The sequence below is a fragment of the Theropithecus gelada genome, chromosome 16 (genome assembly GCF_003255815.1).
Source record: "Theropithecus gelada isolate Dixy chromosome 16, Tgel_1.0, whole genome shotgun sequence".
Lineage (NCBI taxonomy): Eukaryota > Metazoa > Chordata > Mammalia > Primates > Cercopithecidae > Theropithecus > Theropithecus gelada.
The window spans coordinates 29,782,429-29,805,551 of NC_037684.1; the positions used below are offsets into that span (position 1 = coordinate 29,782,429).

General features: G+C 53.0%; 1 protein-coding gene across 5 annotated transcripts in view; it reads right to left on the reverse strand.

Moving 5' to 3' along the window:
• The window catches only part of JUP (junction plakoglobin), a 32,536-nt gene extending 23,867 nt beyond the window's left edge, over window positions 1–8,669 (reverse strand). For 3 of the 5 annotated variants that reach the window (XM_025361665.1, XM_025361663.1, XM_025361664.1), the window contains exon 1: window positions 8,108–8,669. The gene's annotated coding sequence lies outside the window, so the exon portion shown is untranslated. Of the gene's footprint in view, window positions 1–7,426; window positions 8,054–8,107 lie in introns of those variants that run through there. The other 2 variants (XM_025361666.1, XM_025361662.1) reach the window with 2 other exon arrangements.
• Between the last annotated feature and the right edge of the window lie 14,454 nt (window positions 8,670–23,123).

Consider the following 23,123-nt stretch of genomic DNA (forward strand, 5'->3'; position numbering starts at 1 on the left):
AGATTCCCAAACCAGCAGACGACCCCAGACCGAGACTCCTAGGCATGGAAAAACACTTCACCCCACACCAGGAAACAACCACAAAAGGTTGACGTGTGTTGGTGACGCAAAATACACAAGTACTTTCATTGCACTGCCTCCAACCACCACCAGTGGGGCTTGGGCAGCCTGGGGTCCAGGGGCAGCCCACTCCTCAATAACAGCAGGTCGGACCCCAGCTGACTGAGGCCCACTCCCTCGGGTGTGATTCTACAGGGTGTGATTCTGCAAGGATCCCTACATATAACCCTCTCCTGGGAAGATCCATCTGTTTATTGTACAACACAGGCTGGAAAACCAGGATTGGAATAAAAGTTTGGCTAAAATCTGTTACTGTAGGCAGGGTGCAGTGGCTCATCCCTGTAATCCCAGCACTTTAGGAGGTCAAGGCAGGTGAATCCCTTGAGCCCAGGAGTTCCAGAACAGTGTGGGCAACATAGCGAAACTCCATCTCTACAAAAAAATGCAGAAATTAGCCGGGCGTGGTGGCATGTGCCTGTAGTCCCAGCTACTTGGGAGGCTGAGGTAGGAGGATCGCTTGAGCCCGGGAGGAGGAGGTTGCAGTGAGCCGAGATCTGCACTCCAGCCTGGGCAACAGAGTGAGACCCCATCTCAAAAAAAAAAAAAAAAAGTTACTATATACAAAGGATGAGCTCATCAAGATCAAGGCTAAAGAACAAAAGGATGCTAAGAAAAGAGGAAGAGACTTGGCTGGGCGCGGTAGCTCATGCCTGTAATCCCAGCACTTTGGGAGGCCAAGGCGGGTGGGTCACAAGGCCTGGAGTTCCAGACCAGCCTGGCCAACATGGTGAAACCCTGTCTCTGCTAAAAATACAAAAAACTAGCCAGGTGTGGTGGCAGGTGCCTTTAATCCCAGCTACTCAGGAGGCTGAGGCAAGAGAATCGCTTGAAACCAGAAGGCAGAGGTTGCAGTGAGCTGAGATTGTGCCACTGTACTCCAGCCTGGGCAACAAGAGCAAGACTCCATCTCAAAAAAAAATAAAGAAAAAAAGAAAAGAAAAGAGGAAGAGACCTTAATGAAACTTAATGAAAGTTGCCGTTTTGGATTATGGGCAATTTTTTTCTTTTCTCTTAAACTTTTCTAAACTTCCCAATTTTTTTTTACAATGATCAGATGTTACTTTTTTTATTTTCTTTTTCTTTTTTGAGACAAGGTCTCACTCTGTTGCCCACGCTGGAGTACAGTGGCACAACCATGGCTCACTGCAGCCTTCAACTGCTGGGCTCAAGCAATCCTTCCACCTCAGCCTCCCAAGTAGCTAGGACCACAGGCACATACCACCATGCTCTAATTTTTTTTTTTTTTTAAGAGATGGGGTCTTGCTGTATTGCACAGGCTGGCAGGCTGGTCTCAAAGTCCTGGCCTCAAGCAATCCTCCTGCCTCAACCTTCAGAGTGGTTGGGATTACAGGCGTAAGCCACTGCCCCAGCCAGATGTTACTTTCTCAATCAAGGGAGAGGAGGAGTCTCCCCTAAATAAGCAGCTTATTGATTGCCAAGCCCCTGTCCCAACTCTGCTCTGGTCCCTGCCACTGTCTTCATAGTAGAGAAAGACACAGAAAGCTGAGCTTCAGCTGGGCATGGTGGCTCATGCCCATAATCCCAGCACTTTGGGAGGCTGAGGACAAATGCTTGAGCTCAGGAGTCCAAGACCAGCCTGGGCAACATAGCAAGACCCTGTCTCTACACAAAACTTTAAAAATTAGCTGGGCATGGTGGTGCACACTTGTGGACCCAGCTACTTGGGAGGCTGGGCAGGAGGATTGCTTGAGCCCAGAGTTCAAGGATGCAGTGAGCTGTGATCACGTCACTGCACTCTAGCCTAAGGGACAGAGTGAGTCCCTACCTCAAAAAAAGGAAAGAAGGCCGGGCCCAGTGGCTCACGCCTGTAATCCCAGCACTTTGGGAGGCTGAGGTGGGTGGATCACTTGAGCAGGAATTCAAGACCAGCCTGGCCAACATGGTGAAACCCCCGTCTCTACTAAAAATACAAAACTTAACTGGGCATGGTGGTGTGTGCCTGTAGTCCCAGCTACTCCGGAGGATGAGGCAGTAGAATTGTTTGAACCTGGGAGGCAGAGGTTGCAGTGAGCTGAGACTGCATCACTGCACTCCAGCCTGGGAGACAGAACAAGACTCCATCTCAAAAACCAAACCAAGGCCGGGCGCGGTGGCTCAAGCCTGTAATCCCAGCACTTTGGGAGGCCGAGGCGGGCGGATCACGAGGTCAGGAGATTGAGACCATCCTGGCTAACATGGTGAAACCCCGTCTCTACTAAAAATACAAAAAACTAGCCGGGCGAGGTGGCGGGCGCCTGTAGTCCCAGCTACTCGGGAGGCTGAGGCAGGAGAATGGCGTGAACCCGGGAGGCGGAGCTTGCAGTGAGCCGAGATCGCGCCACTGCACTCCAGCCTGGGTGACACAGCGCGAGACTCCGTCTCAAAAAAAAAAAAAAAAAAAAACCAAACCAAAAAAAAGGAAAGAAAAGAGGAGAGGAGAAGAGAGGAGGAAAGAAAGCTGAGTGCTAATAGCGGTGACTCACGCCTGTAATCCCAGCACTTTGGGAGGCTGAGGTGAGTGGATCACCTGAGGTCAGGAGTTCAAGACCAGCCTGACCAATATGGTTGAAACCCTGTCTCTACTACAAATACAAAAATTAGCTGGGCATAGTGGCAGGCGCTTGTAGTCTCAGCTACGCGGGAGGCTGAGACAGGAGAATCACCTGAACCCGGGAGGTGGAGGTTGCAGTGAGCCAAGATTGCGCCACTACACTCCAGTTGGGTGACAGAGTGAGAGACTCGTCTCAAAAAAAAAGAACGAACCAAAGAATGAAAGAAAGAACAAAAGAAAGCAAGAAAGCAAGAAGGCTGAGCTTCCTGCCCTACTGGCCCCAAAGGCCAAGATGCCAGGAGGCTGAGCAAAGGGGAGTGGTCCACGAGCTTTCCCTTCAGGCCTGGCAGAGGAAGTTGCTTCACAATGAGGTATTCCATGTCCCCAGACTCAACCATGTCCCAGGAGAGGCCGCTCAGTGTCACTTTCAGGAACACAAGCCCTGGTGGCCTGCCCAGCCACACTGCTTTTCCTCTTCACAGGGGTCACGGGGCCAGCTCACAGATGGCTTTCCCTCTCACTGTCAGCTCGCTCTTCTCCCAAAAGATACAAAATGAAGAGTCTCCCCAAAGGGCAGCGATTCCTGCCTGGCCTCCCTGCCGGACAGGATGGCCCTCATCAGAGAAGAGTCAATGCTGAGCCTCCACCTCTCTCTCTTACTTCTCAACTCAAGATCTCATCTTTAGCAGGCAGAAAGCCCTTCCTCCTGTCTAGACTGCGTCCCTTCAAGTCCCTTCAGTAAGTGCAGCATGCAGGAGCTCTCATGTCCTCGGGGGAGATGGGAAACTGCAACCTCATCCCCTCTTTGTTGTAGTCAGTGGGATGGGGTTCATTGTTTTCTTCTCTGTCTCAAGTCCCATTAGCCTTCTCCACAATCAATAATCCCCCTGCCTGGGGTCCCCGCCTGCCCTCAGGGGATCCAGAAGCGTGGTAGTGACAGGCTCAGTACTCCGACTGCACCATCACATAAAAAGAACCCATTTCCCAGACCCCAAATCCAGGCCCATTCTGGTGTTCGATGTCCAGCTGGCAGAGACGCCAGAACCAGGCAGGTCTGGAGGACAATCTGACACCAGCTCCTCTCTAGAGGGCCAAGGCTCTGGCTGACAGGCAGCACACATGACCCCCACCTCCATCACCAGAAAGGCCCTCTCAGCAGCTGCCTATCTCAGGTCTCTTGGGCTTCAGAGCTGAGGACAGCCAGTTCCCCATCAAGAGCAGCCTGGCAGCACTGCCTGGTCCGCTCCAGCAGGACATCAGCCCAGGCCTAAACTGGACTCTCGTTTCTCGCCACTCCCCACAGGGCAGCACCCTTTATCTTGGCATAGCCCCAGCCCCCAGCAAAGCAGGCAACTCCCACTTCCTACACATGAACAAGCCCAAAACAGCCATGGTTCTACCTAACTCAAGCTAGGAGGCAGCACAGCTTTGACCCCTGCCTCCTCTTTCCCTCTCAACCTTTCCCCAACACTCACCACGCAGCCCTGGCTTGGGGAGAAGCCTCCTCTACCGGAAACTAAAAATCAAGCCACTGGGGAGATTTCAGAGGGCTGGTGGCCAGGACAGGTATCACCCTCACCTACCAAACCTGCCCTGCATTCACCACTCACGCATGTCTTTATGGGCCCGTCTGAATTATCCTCTCCCCCAATCAGGCAAAGGCTCTCGAAAGGGGGTGCAGAAAAATCCTTTCCACTCACACCTGTAATCCCAGCGCTTTGGGAGGCTGAGGCGGGCGGATCTCCTGAGGTCAGGAGTTCGAGACCATCCTGGCCAACATGGTGAAACCCCATCTCCACTAAAAATACAAAAATTAGCCCGGTGTGGTGGTACATACCTGTGATCCCAGCTACTCGGGAGGCTGAAAGAGAAGGATCGCTTGAACCCAGGAGGTGGAGGTTGCAGTGAGCAGAGATCATGCCACTGCACTCCAGCCTGGGTGGCAGAGCGAGACTCCATCTCAAAAAAAAAATCGTTTCCAGAGCTGTATGGGGCAATACAGCAGGATGGGTTCTGGGCTTGGAATCAGAGGACCAAAACGCCAGTCTTGGTGCTGCTTGGGTCTCGCTGTACAACCTTGGGGAAATTACTTAAGTTCCTTGAGTTTCAATTTCCTCATCTGTAGAATGGGGAAAATGATACCCGCTTTTTTTTTTTTTTTTTTTTTTTTGAGTCAGGGACTCACTCTGTTGCCCAGGCTGGAATACAGTGACACAGCTCACTGCAGCCTTGACCTCCCTGGGCTCAGGTAATCCTCCCACCTCAACCCTTCCAGTAGCTGGGACCATAGGCATGCACCACCATGCCCGGCTAATTTTTCTATTTTTTGTAGAGACAGGGTTTCACCATGTTGCCCAGACTGGTCTGGAATTCCTGGGCTCAATCAAGCAATCCGCCCTTGTGGGCCTCCTAATGTGCTGGGATTACAGGTTTGAGCCATCCAGCCTGTTCAGCCATAAGGATTAAGTAAGAATAGTTAATGAAAGTACTTGGTTTGGGCCAGGTGAGGTGGCTTACGCCTGTAATCCCAGCACTTTGGGAGGCCGAGGCAGGCGAATCACAAGGTCAGTAGATCAAGACCAGCCTGCGCAACATGGTGAAACCCCATCTCTACTAAAACTACAAAAATTAGCCGGGCGTGGTGGCACGCGCCTGTAATCCCAGCTACTCAGGAGGCTGAGGCAGGAGAATCGCTTGAACCTGGGAGGCGGAGGCTGCGGTGAGCCTAGGTGACAGAGCGAGACTCCACCTCAAAAAAAAACAAAAAAAAAAGAAAGTGCTTGGTTTCTGTAAAGTCTGACCTTGATCTTGAGTTACCATTTGTCAAGTACTTACCGGGTAGATAGGTGTTGTATTCCCATTTTGCCAAAGAAGTCACTGAGACTCAGGCAATGTAATGAGAGACAGAGCTGGTTCTCAAACCCAGCTCAGTTCAAGCCCAAAGCCCTGTGCTCAGAACTGCCCCACTGTCCCATCTCTCCAAATAAACAGTCCTTCTGTAGACTAGTCAATTGACCGATCTCATTCTAAGGTGGCTCCAGGAAGGGAAGAAGGTTGGCAGCCCTAGCCCGACCTTTTTCGTTCCTATACACTGCATTCTGAAAGCCTCAGCCCGGGCAGCCCAAAGGTTCCAGAGGGAATGGAGTGGAGCCAGGGTGCAAGGGAGGGGTGGAGTGGGGGTGGGAGGGCTCAAGTCACCCAAGCTGGGGCTTGATCTAGCAAGAAATGACTAATTGGGTCCTACCTTCTCCTCCTCCGCGTCCCCCAGTCCAGTCAGTGGCCAGTTTTCACCAGGCACCTCCTAGTAGTACTTCCTCAGTATTATCTTTTCATCACAGCCACAAACCAGATTAGCTAAACTAATCATTTAGCCAACATAATTACAATGCCTTCCCCTCCTCCACCTTGGCAGGGAGAAGAGGGAAAGCAGGTTATTTTTGCCCAAACTCCGTGCTCCTGTTGCTCCCCAGAGGTGCACCGCCCCCTCCTCCAGCAGAAAAGGATCTGAGTTCCCACACTGACTTCCCCCTAGCCCCGGGCTGAGCGTGATCCCCACCCAGGATAAAGGGGCTGAGTCTGGGCCCCCAGCCTCACTCCCCCATCTACAACAAAGAAAGAAGTGGTAGACTCTTCCCCTCCAAGCACTCTCCATCCCCGCTCCCCGCAATCTTTCTCCCACCCCCAGGACTGAGAGAACCCAACTGTGGTATTCTCTCTCTGTTCCCCAAGGAGGCTGGGCTCCAAATCCTGCAAAAAGACCACACTTCAGATTGTTTTTTAAACCGGGGTGGAAAGCCTGGTCAAGATTCCCAATTCCGGAGGGTAGGGGGGGGTCTCAGGAAATTGGGAGCAGGGAAGGCAGGGGCCCGATGCAGCTCTGCCTGAGGGAGTCTAGCACTGAAGAAACCTTTCCCCAAAAAGCCTTCCTCCGGTCTCACTTTCCCTGTCAAATTCTTTCAGGAAAGGGGGTGGGAAAGGTCTGTGCAGGCCTCCAGAAAGCACGCACCTTCATAATTCAGAAATCAAATGGAAGGCAAGTCCCACAGCCTCATGCTCTTTTGCCTCAATTACCAGCCAGCTAAGTAATGTGGGGGATGGGGTAGAGAAAAAAAAAAGACAGGAACAACCACTCCCCCCACCTTCCTCAGTTTGGCCCAGCCCTGCCCCACCCCCATTCCTGGGGAGGGGGCAGAGCTTGAGAGAGAGAGCCACTTACGCAGGCCTCGTCTGAGGGGGTGTGGTGGTCCCCGGAGGCAGGAAGAGAAGGAAGAAGCTGCTTCCCCTCTCAGCACTTTCCACCCCCCACCCCGGCCCCCACCTCAGGCCCCTGGGGCCCAGCGAAGAGGATGAAGGTGGGGGCAGGGAAGACAGGGTCGGAGCGCAGGCACCCGCCCAGGTTCAGCCAGGGGCCGGCTAGGGGAAGGGACTTTGCACCAAGAAGGACCCCCTAAGCCTAAAGGAAGTTTTGGGCAAGGAGACAGGAAAACCCCCAGATCAAGCTGCTGTGAATACTTCCTCCTGCAAAGTTTGTTTTGGGTGATTTTTCCAACAATAAGAGGTTAGAGAAGAAGACGGGTCCTGTTCCCCTACCAACACTCTAGCAGCCACAGCTACTGGAAACTGGGCCAGGTGACCCTGAATTCTTCATCCGTGCACAGACCCCACCCCCCAGACCCCAGGGCGAGCCACGGATGCCAGACACACCAGCTGGACACTGGGTCGAGCCCTGCACCCACCACTGTCACTCCATTCCACCTCCGCTGAAGAAGCCAGAGCCCGGCTCCCATCGCAGTGGAGGGAGGCGCCGCAGGTAGTATGGACGAGGCTCTGGGAGTTGGAGGGCAGGGCCTCTGGACTCCGTGCGCTCACCTGCTCGGCAGGTGGGGCCAGCGTCGCTAGGAAAATGTGTGCTCGGCCCCCACAGTTGGGCAAGCTGGGCGCAGACAATAGGGCCCCACCCAGGCCTGGGGGAGTAGGGAGGGAGGGAAAGCGAGGATGACGCGTGGGGTGGGGTGAGAGTGGCCCCAGAGACCAGCGGCAGCAAGTTTCCCAAACGGTAAATTCCTGACTGCAGCGTGAGCCCTGGGACGCAGTCAAAGCAGGGCAAAGTCTCCCCCACCAGCTCACGGCGAGAGTCAGGGACGCGGCGTCCGGCGAGGGGCGCGGGCCCCGGGGGAGGCACGACTCCGGAGGCACCTGTCCGGATCCCTCCCGCCCTGCTCAGATCTCTGGCTCGCGGAGCTCCCAGGCGCGCTCTGCCCAAACCGCGCGACCCCCAGGTCGCCGCGCCCAGGACCCCAGCGCGCCCCCTGCCGCCGGTGCAGGGTGGCGCTCCATGGCACCCGCCCTCACCTGCCCAGAGACGGCAGGGACCGGCCTCGCGGGCGCTCGCCACCCCTTCTCTCCCCAGCGATACCTGCTCCCGATCGCCCGCACCTTAGTATGGGGCCTGGCCGGGCCGGGTCGGGGTCGGGCCGGGGTGGGAGCCGGCGCAGGCAGCGAACTGAGCTCGGCGTGGTCGGGCGGCGGCTGCTCCGGACTCTGGCTAAGGCAGCAACTCAGTAACCGAACAAAAGGCAAAGAGACCTGACAGCCAAGCCACGCCCCTCGCCACCTCGAAGCTCCGCCCTTGGGGGAGACGCCCACCCTCTGGTGCGAGCTCACTGGCTGTCTCGCCTGACTGTCCCGTCGAGGGGCGGAGCCTCACCTCCAGTCCTCTTCCACGGCCGCCTCTGTTTATCCGCTTGCCATTGGCCCCAGGGACTGCCAGTCGGCTCTAGGGATGGACTCTAACTTGAGGTCTCATCCTAACACTGCACCTATTGGCAGATAGAAAGTTACTTCCTCCTGATTGGACAAGGGGCTGTCAGTAAGACTAAGGAAAAAACCAATGGAAGGGATGGGGTGTGTCTTGCCCCACCCTTGCTCTGAGCAGGTGAGACTCATTACTCTCCCCTTCCCCCTACCTGTCCAACAGGTAAGTCAGGGGATACTAAGGGAAGGGACAGACGCCTTCACCGGCCAGCCAACTCAGCGTCAAGCATGATGCTTCTTTGGGCTTATTCATCCTTGCCCCAAAGTAGTAATCACATATTTGTATAGCATTTCATAGGCTTTGTGCTGGGTTGGGATTTTTTCCCCCCAAAGATGGAGTACTCCTGGGATTTAGAATTAGAAGGCCAGGGTTTGTGTTCTCCCACTTAGTATGATCTTAGACAAGTTACTTCACCCTGTTTCTCCTCATCTGTAAACTGGATACATTAGCCGTATCTACCTCACTGGAGTATGTGGGGATTAAATGAAGTCAGGTTTGTGAAAGCACTCGGAAACTGCTAAAGGTTAGAATTTAAATTAATGGTATTTTTGTTTTAATTATTGTGACAGCTCTGAAAAATAGTTAAGATGAGAAAACGACCCTCATTGTAAAGATGAAGAAACCGAGGTTCAGATAAGTCACAAAACTACAAAGTGGCACACCCCAAGCTAGAACCTCCTTCTTCTCATTTGAAGGACCATCAAACCAGCTGTTCCCTTCACGGAAGAGGAGCATAGACATAAAATGTCAAGGCAAAGGGGGAAGGGGCAGAGAAAAGGCACAAACACTGGGAAGAGAGACAGAACAATTAATTGGCACAAAAATACAGTATTGGTGTCAGGAGGCTTTGATGGGCTTGGAAACATCAAGCAGCAGATCTGAAAGAAACCCAGGCATGAAAGAAACGGGGCAGGCCAAGGTGGGTGGATAACCTGAGGTCGGGAGATCAACACCAGCCTGGCCAATATGGTGAAACTCCATATCTACTAAAAATACAAAAAATTAGCTCGGCGTGGTGGCGGGCAACTATAATCCCAGCTGCTTGGGAGACTGAGGCAGGAGAATTGCTTGAACCCGGGAGGCGGAGGTTGCAGTGAGCTGAGATAATGTCACTGCACTCCGGCCTCAGCGTGACAGAGTGAGACTCCATCTCAAACAAAAAGAAAAAGAAAAAAAGAAACTGGGTAGCACATCCCTCCACGATAGGAGAGCCTGGGGTAGAGATCAGAAAGAACTTCTCAGCCAGGTGTGGTGGCTTATGCCTGTAATCCCAGCACTTTGGGAGGCCAAGGTGGGCAGATCACTTGAGGTCAGGAGTTCAAGACCAGTCTGGCCAACATGGTGAAACCTCGTCTCTACTAAAAATACAAAAATTAGCCAGGCATGGTGGTGGGCGCCTGTAATCCCAACACTTTGAGAGGCTGAGGCAGGTGGATCACCTGAGGTTGGGAGTTCAAGACCGGACTGGCCAACATGGTGAAACCCCGTCTCTACTAAAACTACAAAAAATAGCCGGCATGGCAGTGGGCACCTGTAATCCCAGCTACTCAGGAGGCTGAGGCAGAAGAATCACTTGAACCTGGGGGGCGGAGGTTGCAGTGAGCTGAGATCATGCCATTGCACTCCAGCCTGGGCGACAGAGTGAGACTCTGTCTCAAAAACATAAAAAGAACTTTTCACAGGCAGCTTAAGAAGACAAGGGCACTTCCTTTCTGTGTTTGATGACATGAATGCTGGTCGTGGTTGTATGGTGTGCCAAGGGCCCTACAAACATTCCTTCATTCAGCACTTGAGTATTCAGTGTCAACTCTATGTTAGGCACTGGTGAACACAGAAAATAAAATCTGGTGACACAGAATATAAAAATGATCCCAACCTTCAAAGAGATCATAGAAGGATAAGCAGAAGCAGCCTGTGTGGGGGGGTGTTGGGGGAGTGGTGGTTTAGAAAAAGGTCCCCCGGCAACAAAGCTCTACAGCTCCAAAGCTAGCACACAGGACGGGCTGGACGAAGGTACCTTAGCAGCGTCCTTGACCACTTTCCCCACCAGAGAAAGGAATGGTAGCTGAACATTCTCCCTTCTGAAGTTGCACCATCCAAAAGCAGGGCCAGGGAGATACGGACACCCCTGAACTATTGGCCATCCCATAACCAGGGCCACTGCCCTTTGCCTGTTTCCCCAACTCCCGATCCTCCAGCTTACCTCCCTGTCTTATTCCCTGCCTTATCCCTGCCCCATCCACTTGCTTGTCACCCTGGCACACAGAGCTGTAGCCAGGCCACAGCTGGGGGGGGAATGGGCTCACAATCCTGGACTGCTGCAGCTGCCAGGGTTTCATTTCTTCCCCCTCCTGCCCACCTTCCACCTCCACACATGCACACACGCACATACTTAGCCCCACACCGGGCCTAACTCCTTCTTATTTCTCCTGACCTCAGCAAACAGGCAGGGTAGGGCTGGTTGACTGCAGAGAGGGGTGGAGGAGCCCATGTGGGTGGAGGAGCAGAAATAAGGCTTCAGAATAAACCGTGTGTGTGTGTGTGTGTGTGTGTGTGTGTGTCTTGTCAGAATGACCCCTGCGTGTCTTAGCATGGAACATGTTGCAACACACCAGCCCCAGAGCTAAACACACAGGCTGGGACTGGTGGAGGCACCACCGCAACAGCGGCAAAGACTGGGATTAGAGCTGAATCTGTCCTCCCAGATCAAGGCATCTCTTTATTAAGCACCTACTATGTGCCTGGCAGGCATTGAGGATTCATCTGTATCTGAGAATACAGAAGAGAATCAGAAATGATGTTTCCTAGACTCAGCTATCTGCATAGGCAATTTGGGAAATTTCTTGGGAAAAGGAGGTATGTAGGGATAGGATTGGGGGTTGCTGTGACCACAGTCTCCCTTGTAGCTTGAACTTGAAGAAAAGGCCGCAAGGTCATCTTATCCAGTCCCCTGCCTGTAAACCTTTAAAGGCAAGAATTCTCTGACAAATGTCCAGGAAAGAAGATCCTGCAGCCTCCCTTATGGTGAATGCCCCTGTCTCCTTGTTCTAATGTCCAATCTTGATTCCTATTCCTGCAGTTTCAACTCCTTCCTCTTGCCCAGATCTCAGTGGAAGCCGCGTCCGTGGGCTGCCAAAACCACATATGGTTAACTCAACCTTGCAGCTTGCTAGTGCTTCAGAGTAGAGAATATAAGGGTACCACATGGCCCATCTCAAGCTGCTGCAGAGACAGAAGTAACTGGCGCAGAGGGGTTCAGTGAGGGGCTGGTGGGAGGGAGGCTCTTTTCTAGGGGAGGGTGCACACCATCAGCCAGTGTCCAGGACCACCAGGCCACCATCCTCTCCTTATCTCACAACCCCCCCTCATCTTCCACAAGGCCTCTGGGCCATACAAGGAGATGGAAGAGTTTCTGTTCTCCATTCAAACATAGTCCTTAGGGCTGGGCACAGTGGCTCATGCCTGTAATCCCAGCACTTTGGAAGGCCAAGGTGGGCAGATCACCTGAGGTCAGAAGGTCGAGACCAGCCTGACCAACATGGAGAAACCGCATCTGTACTATAAATACAAAAAATTAGCTGGGTGTGGTGGCACGAGCCTGTAATCCCAGCTACTCAGGAGGCTGAGGCAGAGAATCGCTTGAACCCGGGAGGTAGAGGTTGCAGTGAGCAGAGATCGTGCCATTGCACTCCAGCCTGGGCAACAAGCGTGAAACTCTGGCTCAAAAAAAAAAAAAAGGCCGGGCGCGGTGGCTCATGCCTGTAATCCCAGCACTTTGGGAGGCCGAGGCGGGCGGATCACGAGGTCAGGAGATCAAGACCATCCTGGCTAACATGATGAAACCCCGTCTCTACTAAAAAATAGAAAAAATTAGCTGGACGTGGTGGCAGGCACCTGTAGTCCCAGCTACTCGGGAGGCTGAGGCAGGAGAATGGCGTGAACCCGGGAGGCAGAGCTTGCAGTGAGTCAAGTTCATGCCACTGCACTCCAGCCTGGGTGACAGGGCGAGACTCCGTCTCAAAAAAAAAAAAGAAAGAAAAGAAAAAAAAAACATAGTCCTTATTCTATGGGGGCCCTTTCCCCAGAGACAGGCAGAGATTTAGATCTACACAAGCCACACACACACACACACAAACTTCTATGCTCACACCTCAGGGATATACACTTACGGGTACAGATTCAGATACACAAACACCAGCTTTCTCTCTCCAATACACACACACACACACACACACACACACCCTTCTTCCTGCCTCTTCAGCCTCAGGTAGCCTAAGACATAACCACTTCTATAAAGGGGAGCCCAGGGTGAGTAGCTGGGTTGCCAAACTTCAGGCCGATGACGGTACCTTTTCATCACCCAGTAGCCTCTTCCCCGGGCTTTGCAGCAGCAGAAAAGGAAATCACACAACGGGATTCCTCCCGGATGGCAGACTTGAAAGAAAGGCAATGCGGAAAGCTAGAGGCACCTTGGGCATGAGCCGTCTCTCAGCCCAGGGACAAAGCCATCCTTTTTTAAATTTTTTTTTCTTAGAGACAGGGTCTCACTCTGCTGCCAAAACTGGAGTGCAGTGGCAACATCACAGCTCACTGCAGCCTTGACCTCCTGGGCTCAAGGGATCCCCCCACCTCAGCCTCCTGAGTAGCTGACCACAGGCACCACCACACCCAGCTAATATTTTTTCTTTTTTTTGGTAGAGATGAGGTCTTGCCATGTTGCCCAGGTTGGTCTGGAACTCCTGGCTTCAAGTGATCCTTCCACCTTGGCCTCCCAAAGTGTGGGAATTACAGGTGTGAGCCACCACACCTGGCCAGAGCCATCCTTACACCCAGTTTCTCTCCAGGTCCTGGCCTTTTTTTTTTTTTTTTTTTTTTTTTTGGAGTCTCGCTCTGTCACCCAGGCTGGAGTGCAGTGGTGCTACCTTGGCTCACTGCAACCTCCGCCTCCCGGGTTCAAGTAATTCTTCTACCTCAGCCTCCTGAGTTTCTGGGACTACAGACACATGCCACCACGCCTGGCTAATTTTCTTTTTTTTTTTTTTTTTTTTTTTTAGTAGAGATGGGGTTTCACCGTGGTAACCAGGATGGTCTTGATCTCCTGACCTCGTGATCCACCCGCCTCGGCCTCCAAAAGTGCTGGAATTACAGGCGTGAGCCACTGTGCCCGGCTGGTCCTGGCCTTTAAAAGGCCTCCACTCTGGCCCTCCTGGGGTCGCCCCTTCCACACAGGTGCAAAGGGACAGAGGAGCCTACATGGACTTCACATCCTTTCTAGACCACACTCCAGGGACCAGCACCAGAAACTCTGGAGTTCCTGCCCAGCACTGACTCTACTTTCTAGGCCTACAGGTCCCTGACTGTGGTCCTTCTCCCCAGGAGCAGTGGCACTAGCGCTACTGTGCATGGACACACGGGCCAAACTAGGAACATGACAAGGGGCAGTGATGGCTGGGGTGGGGATATAGAGGCAGCATGGACACGCGGGCTAGGGAATCTCTGTGCACAGGCTGGAGGCCCTTGTGGCACAGGCAGAGCCAGAGGTGCTAAGGAAAGGGAAATGGCCCAGGCCCTGGCTGGTGGCCAGGGAGGAGCCATTCTCCATGGGGCTGCCATACCCTGACAGAGTGAGAACTTGGGCTTCCATCATGGACTTTCAGGTCATCGAGGTGGTGCGCCTGTGAAGGTATATCTGACCTAGCAGTTTGGGAGCATGCTCCTCTTTTTTTTTTTTTTTTTTTTTTTTTTTGAGACAGAGTCTTGCTCTGTCGCCCAGGCTAGAGTGCAGTGGTGTGATCTTGGCTCACTGCAACCTCCGCCTCCCAGGTTCAAGTGATTCTCACGCCTCAGCCTCCCAAGTAGCTGGGATTACAGGCATGCGCCACCATGTCTGGCCAATTTTTGTATTTTTGGTAGAGACGGGGTTTCACCACATTGGCCACGCTGGTCTTGAACTCCTAGCCCCAAGTGATCTGCCCGCCTCGGCCTCCCGAAGTGCTAGGATTACAGGCGTGAGCCACCACGACTGGCCTGGGAGTGTGCTCTATAACTTACCTAGATCTATGGCATGTGGGCCTCATTTGTGCTCCTGCCCCTGCCCACTGGTTTTGGGGGTGAGGGCTTACTCAGGAGGCCCCCTTTGTGGCTGGGGGAGGACACAGCTGCAGAAGAGCCTGCAGGCTCCCAAACTCTGCTGGCTGGAGTGGGCCCAAGCATGGCCAGAAGCTGGGAAGTGAGCAGGAGGGTGCAGGGCCCTGGAGGGAGGCTGTAGGGAGATGGACTCCTGCCGTTTTTCCTGCCTTGTGTCCAGTGGAGGGGCCTTGAGGCCAGAGGCTGCCCACAGCCTGGTCCTGTGGGCGTATATCTTTTAATTACAGATGTAGCTCCAGCGACACTTCACTGCAAGGCGTGTGGGTGGGGATGGAATGTCAGAAGGAAAACAGGAGGCAAGAAAACAGAGATAGGAAGGGCCAGAAATAGTACAGGCCAGGGTGAGATAGCAGGGGCCAGTGGTGGTGGAGGGAGAGGCTGGAGAAGGGTCTGTCGAAAACTCTCCAGAGAATGCCCGTCCCAGGCTGCCCCTCCTGACTCACCGCAAGCCCCCCAAGTTGCAACTCCAGGACTGCTGGCATCTAGATTGTGCTCTGGAGCTGGTTCACCAACTCTCTAAGCAGCACACTCCTCCTGAGTGGGGAGGGGTGATGGAGTCCTTGCCACCTGAGTCACCCGCTTCCTGCTCCTGGTCTGGGCGACTCCACGCACAGGCTGACACAGCTGGGGCCCCACCCGCCCTGCCAGCCTGCCCGCTCCTCCCTCTTTCCACAAGCCAGGAGAGATGCCTGCCCTGACAAGGCATGCTTCCCACGGAGAGGCCATCCCTCTCACTCGCACACAGGGCTGGAGGCAGCCATTTCTCCCCCACCTGTGGAGAGCCTTGGGAAGAGGAAGAAGGCATAGTCTAAGCAGAGCCCCCTTTTCCCTGCATCTATGAAGAAACTGAGGCTGGAACCAGGATAGGGACTTCCCTAAGATCACACAAGAAAATTCCTGGCAGGGCTGGGACTTGAACCTTGGTCTTCTGCCAGCTAGTTCACCTCGCCCACCAACGTAGGTCTCTTTCCACCCCAAGGAAGGCGAAGACGGGCTGCAGTCAGAGAGGTGATGAGAACCGATTTTGCCGGCTTGATTTTGTCAGCCCGAGGTGTGACTCCAGGAAAACCTTGGAGTTAGAGAGCCAGGGATGGAGGAGGGTTGGGTGGCTCTGGGTGGTCGGAGACCCAGGCCTTACTTCCCCTAAGTCAACCAGTGGATGGCACCACCCAGAGCCTCTAGCCATCAGTTATGCAAAGAGACCCTTCTCCACTCCCGCCTCTCGCCCTCCTGCCTTCTCTGCTTCCCTGGTCTCTGAGCGCTGGACTCCACCTGGCTGAGAACTGGGACAGGACTCGGCGGCCCCTGGCCTTGTACTTTCATCCCGTCTTTCCCAGCCCCGTCCCACGGCCCCCGAGGAATTTGAGAGTTGAGATCCTTCAATATTTCATCAGCACTTCAGCCTCCAGTGGAAGCAGCAGCCAACTTACAGCTCCTGCAGCATTTATGGCCCCAACAGAGAACCTGGAAGTAGCCAGGGGGAGGGGCGGGTGTGTGGGGGAGGGTGAAGCTTGGGCCAGGCTGCCACTAAGGGCTGATGGAGAAGAGGGCTGCCAGGTCCAAAGTGTGTGTGAGCTGGGGGAAAGCGGCTCCAAAGCCGGGGACATTTTCATGTTTGAGGACACAGATGTATTTTAAAATAAATAAACAAAATGGCGTTATCAAAACAATTATGCTCAAGGTTAAGGTCATATGACAGGATTTTCTGACTTCAGTCCTGCCCCTGTCTCTGTGACTGGGTTTATAACTTCATCCGGAGATAATGTAAAACATTTTAATGGGAGGTTTTTTTTTTTTTAGGGCTGTGAGGCTCTCAAATGACCCCCTACCGCCTGGGGCCAGGGAGGAAAGGCCAAATTCTCCAGTTAACATTGGCTGAACCTTGCCCCTTCCCAGCTCCCTCCTCCAGGAAGGCCAGGAGGATTTAACCCAGTAGTCAAGGGAAAATAAAGGAATTTGGCTTGGCTACCCCTTATTTCACCCCAGCAACACAATATCACACTTTTCTTCTGAAAAGAAAGGTGAAAAAGGTGACCCCAAATGGAAAATGTCAAGTTCTCTTGGCCGCTTCTTTGCACATGACCTCACTTAGTAAGTTCTTCTGGAAAGGGAAAGGATCAAGACTGGGCGCGGTGGCTCACGCCTGTAATCCCAGCGCTTTGGGAGGCCGAGGTGGGCAGATCACCTGAGGTCGAGACCAGCCTGACGAACATGGAGAAACCCTGTCTCTACTACAAATACAAAATTAGCCGGCCATGGTGGCAGGCACCTGTAATCCCAGCTACTCAGGAGGCTGAGGCAGGAGAATCGCTTGAACCCGGGAGGTGGAGGTTGCGGTGAGTCGAGATTGCGCGACCGCACTCCAGCCTGGGCAACAAGAGTGAAACCCCCTCTCACAAAAAAAAAAAAAAAAAAAGGCCGGGAGCGGTGGCTCAAGCCTGTAATCCCAGCACTTTGGGAGGCCAAGACAGGCGGATCACGAGGTCAGGAGATAGAGACCATCCTGGCTAACCCGGTGAAACCCCGTCTCTACTAAAAAATACAAAAAACTAGCCGGGCGAGGTGGCGGGCGCCTGTAGTCCCAGCTACTCGGGAGGCTGAGGCAGGAGAATGGCGTGAACCCGGGAGGCGGAGCTTGCAGTGAGCTGAGATCCGGCCACTGCACTCCAGCCTGGGCGACAGAGCGAGACTCCGTCTCAAAAAAAAAAAAAAAAAAAGAAAGAAAGAAAGAAAGGATCAAGTGGTGCAGATGCTCCTCAGTTTCAGAGGGGTTATGTCCTCATAGACATTGTAAGTTGAAATGCAATACAGGGAGACCCCATCTGTACAAAACATTAAAAAATGAGCTGAGCATGGTGGCGCATGCATGCCTGCAGTCTCAGCTGCTCGGAAGGTTCACTTGAGCCTGGAAGGTGGGGGTTGCAGTAACCTGAGATCGTGCCACTGCACTCTAGCCTGGGCGACAGTTCAAGACCCTGTCTCCAAAAAAATAAAAAAAGAAGATTGTGAGAGGAGACAAGGGGAAAAAATTAAAATTAAAAATTTTTAAAAAAGAAGAAAATGCACTTAATACACCTAGCCTACCTCAGATGGGCTTAGAACACTTCAGCCTACAGTGGGGCAAAATCGCCTCACACGAAGCTTATTTTATGAGAACTTGTTGAATATCTTGGTCGGGCGCGGCGGCTCATGCCTATAATCCCAGCACTTTGGGAGGCCAAGGCGGGCGGATCACTGGAGGTCAGGAATTCAAGACCAGCCTGGACAACATGGTGAAACTCCGTCTCTACTAAAAATACAAAAAATTAGCCTGGCATTGTGGCACACACCTGTAATCCCATCTACTCAGGAGGCTGAGGCAGGAGAATTGCTTGAACCCAGGAGGCAGAGGTTGCAGTGAGCCGAGATTACGCCACTGCACTCCAGCCTGGGCGACAACAGTGAGACTCTGTCTCAAAAAGTAAAAAGAACTTGTTGACTATCTCATGTAATGTATTGAATACTATACTGAAAGTGAAAAAAGAGCATGGTTGTTTGGGTGCTTGAAGTACAGTTGCTACTGAATGCTTTTCACTTTTATACCATCCTAAAGTCGAAAAACCCTAAGTTGAATCATTGTAAATTGGGGACTTTCTGTACAGTAAATTGGGGACTTTCTGTACAGTATATGCATGTGGAGGGAAGACTCCCAGTTATCTCAGTTACCCCACCTGAGTCACGGGCATGAGGTATTCCTATCCCAAGGGCTGTTTGGGGGACAGAAGAGATGCTATCCAGGCACCCTGGCGCCAGATGGGACCCAGGCAGGCAGTGATTACGCAGTGATGTGTCCATAGGTCAGACCTGGGGTTTGGGATGGGGCTGGTACCCGGGGGCTGTCCCCAGCCCTCAGCACACTCCCATCTAATTTCCAAGTCATCTTGGAACTTGTGAAGGGAGCTGGGCAGGGCTGCGCCAGCCTAGTTAGAGTGAGCCTCAGCCCTGGGGGCCCAACCCAGACTCTCTGGGCCTCAGTTTCCCCATCCACAAAATGGAAGCCATCTATCTGCCAGGGCTGTCCTTAGAGACAAGATACAAAAGAAGGCCTGGAGTAAGGCCTCAGAATGGGGAAACTGTCTGAGTTGAGCCCTGTGGCTGCCAGTCATCTTGAGCTATTGGCTCCAGCGACAACTGGCCACAGCTTTCTGACAAGGGGAAGGGGCCTCTCTTTGTTCCCAAGGGAGAGTCTATTCTCCCAGAGACAGAGAACCAGGTTGAGACTTCAAGAACTACTTTTCTCTTTTTCTTTCCTTTTTTTTTTTTTTTTTTTTGAGATGGAGTCTCGCTCTGTCATCCAGGCTGGAGTGCAGTGGCGCAATCTCGGCTCACTGCAAACTCCACCTCCCAGGTTCAGGCCATTCTCTTGCCTCAGCCTCCTGAGTAGCTGGGACTACAGGCATCCACCACCACACACAGCTAATTTTTTGTATTTTTAGTAGAGACAGGGTTTCACCGCGTTAGCCAGGATGGTCTGGATCTCCTGACCTCGTGATCCGCCCGCCTTGGCCTCCCAGAGTGCTAGGATTACAGGCGTGAGCCACTGCACCTGGCCTTTTTTTTTTTTTTTTAATTGAGAGGGAGTCTCACTCTGTCACCCAGGTTGGAGCGCAGTGGTGAGATGCTGGCTCACTGCAACCTTCACTTCCCAGGTTCAAGCGATTCTCCTGCCTCAGCCTCCTCCCAGTAGCTGGGATTACAGGAGCCCACCACCACACCCAGTTAATTTTTTGTATTTTCAGTAGAGACAGGGTTTCACCATGTTGACCAGGCTGGTCTCAAACTCCTGATCTCAGGTGATCCACCTGCCTCAGCCTCCCAAAGTGCTGGGATTACAGACATGAGCTGCACCTGGCAAGAACTACTTTTCAAATCTAAGAGTGGAATTTCTTCTGCTGGCATTTACTGAATTTGCGGGGAGCCCAAGGGACTCCCTCCCACCTCCCTGATCATGACTCTCAGAATTCAGGAAGTTGTTAGACTAAGTGACCCCAGCAACTCTGTCCCCAGGCCCCCTGCCTCCCTTAACTCATTTCTTCCTCCTTCTGTCCTCCCTCCCTTCATTTCTTCCTTCTTTGCTCCCTTCCTTCTTTCTTCCTTTCATTGTTTTCTTTCCCCCTCCCTTCTCACTCCTTGCCTCCTTCAGCGAGACCTGAGGTGTGGCATTGCAGGGGATTTTTTTTTTTTTTTAGACTCACTCTGTCATCCAGGCTCCAGGCTGAAGTGCAGTGGCCTGATCTTGGCTGACTGCAACCTTCCCCTCCCAAGCTCAAGTGATCCTCCTACCTCAGCCTCCTGAGTAGCTGGGATTACAGTCGCATTCCACCACACCCAGCTAATTTTCTTTCTTTTTTTTTTTTTCTTTTGAGACAGAGTTTTGTTCTCCTTGCCCAGGCTGGAGTGCAATGGTGCGATCTTGGCTCACTGCAACTTCCACCTCCCAGGTTCAAGAGATTTTCCTGCCTCAACCTCCCAAGTAGCTGGGATTACAGGCATGCGCCATCACACCCGGCTAATTTTGTATTTTTAATAGAGACGGGGTTTCACCATGTTGGCCAGGCTGGTCTCATACTCCTAATCTCAGGTGATTTGCCCGCTTCGGCCTCCCAAAGTGCTGGGATTACAGGCGTGAGCCACTGTGCCTGGCCTAATTTTCGTACTTTTTTTTTTTTTTTTTTTTTTTTTTTTTTTTTTTTTTTTTGAGACTGAGTCTGGCTGTGTCGCCCAGGCTGGAGTGCAGTGGCCGGATCTCAGCTCACTGCAAGCTCCGCCTCCCGGGTTTACGCCATTCTCCTGCCTCAGCCTCCCGAGTAGCTGGGACCACAGGCGCCCGCCACTTCGCCCGGCTAGTTTTTTGTATTTTTTAGTAGAGACGGGGTTTCACCGTGTTAGCCAGGATGGTCTCGATCTCCTGACCTCGTGATCCACCCGTCTCGGCCTCCCAAAGTGCTGGGATTACAGGCTTGAGCCACCGCGCCCGGCCTATTTTCGTACTTTTTGGTACAGACAGGGTTTCACCATGTTGACCAGGGCTCAAGTGATCCAACCGCCTTGTTTGGCCTCCTAAAGTGCTGGGATTACAGGTGTGAGCCACAGCGCAGGGCCCTGTAGGGGATTTATCTCCACATCCTGCAGCTCACCTTCTCCTCTCCCTGGCCCCGGCTGACAGCCTAACAAAACCAGGCCGGCCGGGCGGGTGGCTCACGCCTGTAATACCAGCACTTTGGGAAGCTGAGGCAGGTGGATCACGAGGTCAGGAAATCAAGACCATCCTGGCCAACATGGTGTGTCTCTACTAAAAACAAATTAGCCGAGCATAGTGGCGCGTGCCTCTAATCCCAGCTACTCAGGAGGCCGGGGCAGAAGAATCGCTTGAACCAGGGAGTTGGAGGTTACAGTGAGCCGAGATCACGCCACTGCACTCCAGCCTGGGCTGGAGTGAGACTACGTCTCAGAAACGAACAAACACACACCAGGCCAGCCCCTGCGACCAGGGTACTGTCTCCCTACTCTGAGCAGCACTGATTTAGTGAGAAAAGATCCAAACCCAGTTCAGTCACCAACCACCTCAAGGAACCCTAGACAAATTGCTTGTCATTCCTCAGCCCCACCTGGAGCAGAGGGGAACTGACATCTGCATCTCAGGACTGTTTTGAGGGTTATGAATAATTTGTCAAGAGGCCTGGTGTTGGCTCATGTCTGTAATGCCAGCACTTTGGGAGGCCAAGGCAGGAGGATCACTTGAGCCCAGGAGTTTGACACCAGCCTAGGCAACAGAGCAAGACCCTGTCTCTACCAAAAATCAAAAAAAAATAGCTGGGTGTGCTGGCACATGTCTGTGGTCAGTGCTACTCGGGAGGCTGAGGTAAATAAGCTCCCAAGTGCCTGGCACACAGTAGGCACTTAGTACATCGTAGTAGCTCTGATTTCCTTAGGATGGGGTCTTCCCATGACATCTGAGTCTGGTCCTGCTGCATGAGGCCAGCCTCCCTAGAGCCCTTTTGGTCATCCCTAACCTCCAACCCATTATTCCAAGATTCTAGGACTGGTGAGGTGCTGGGTGGGGTGTGGGGGCGGGTGGGGAGGTGGCTGCCTGAGATGGAGGTGTGGAGGAGGTGAAACTGTCTGGATGGGTGGAGTCAGGAGAATGAGCTGGAGGGCCCCAGAGGGCCCACACTGGGACTGGCTGGGAGTAGGTTTCACCGGTTTGGGGAGCTGGCTGGGCTCTGGGGAGATGCTGGCATCAGGGGAGGCTGGAGGGGCTGGCAGTTCCCTGGGAAAGGGGAGCTGAGTAAGGCAAGGCTGGGCCAATGGCCTGGGCTAAAGTGCTGCACAGGAGTGGTGCCTAGAGAGGGCGGGCCTGCTCCCTAATACACACACTGCTTCACCACACACAGATGCACACTTGGACAGCTACCATCACACCTCAACTGCAAACTGCAAAAGGATCAGCTCTCAGATCCTTTTCCCACCTCCATATCTGCCATACCTATCTAATTCACACATTCTGACATTTATTGTTTTCTGCCCGCCTCCCTGCTAGAATGTAAGCCCACGTGGGCCCGGCGTTTGGCCTGCTCTGTTCACTCTTCTACGCCCAGAGCCTCAGCGTGCCTGGCACATAGTAGGTGCTCAATAAGTATGTGCTGATTGAGTGAATGAATTCCTCTAAACACACATTCATTCCCAGCACTTGGGGAAGCCAAGGTGGGGAGGATCACCTGAGGTCAGGAGTTTGAGACCTGTCTGGCCAACATGGTGAAACCCTGTCTCTACTAAAAATACAAAAATTAGCTGGGCAGGGTGGCTCACGCCTGTAATCTCAGTACTTTGGGAGGCCGAGGTGGGCAGATTGCCTGAGGTCAGGAGTTCAAGACCAGCTTGGTCAACATGGCGAAACCCCATCTCTACTAAAAATACAAATATTAGCCAGGCACAGTGGCGCACACCTGTAATCCCAGCTATTTGGGAGGCTGAGGCAGGAGAATTGCTTGAATCTGGGAGGCGGAGGTTGCAGTGAGCCAAGATATGCCACTGCACTCCAGCCTGGGCAACAGAGTGAGACCCTGTCTCAAAACAAAAAACAAAAACAAAAAGAAAAAATCCCACAAAAATTAGCTGGGTTATTACAGGCAGGTGCCTGTAATCCCAGTTACTTGGGAGGCTGAGGCAGAAAACTGCTTGAACCCAGGAGGCAGAGGTTGTAGTGAGCTGAGGCCACGCCACTGCATTCCAGCCTGGGAGACAGCGTGAGACTCTGTCTCAAAAAGAAAAAAAAAAAAAAAAGGAAAAAAAAACCCCCACATTCATGCATGCACGCAGGCACACTGCACGCAGGCACACATTCACACCCTGACCCGCACATCCATGCAACACACAAGCACACAAGCACACAGGCACTTTCAGACCCACACCCAGCCGTCCAGATTCCAAAGCTCGTGCTCATGGCGGGTT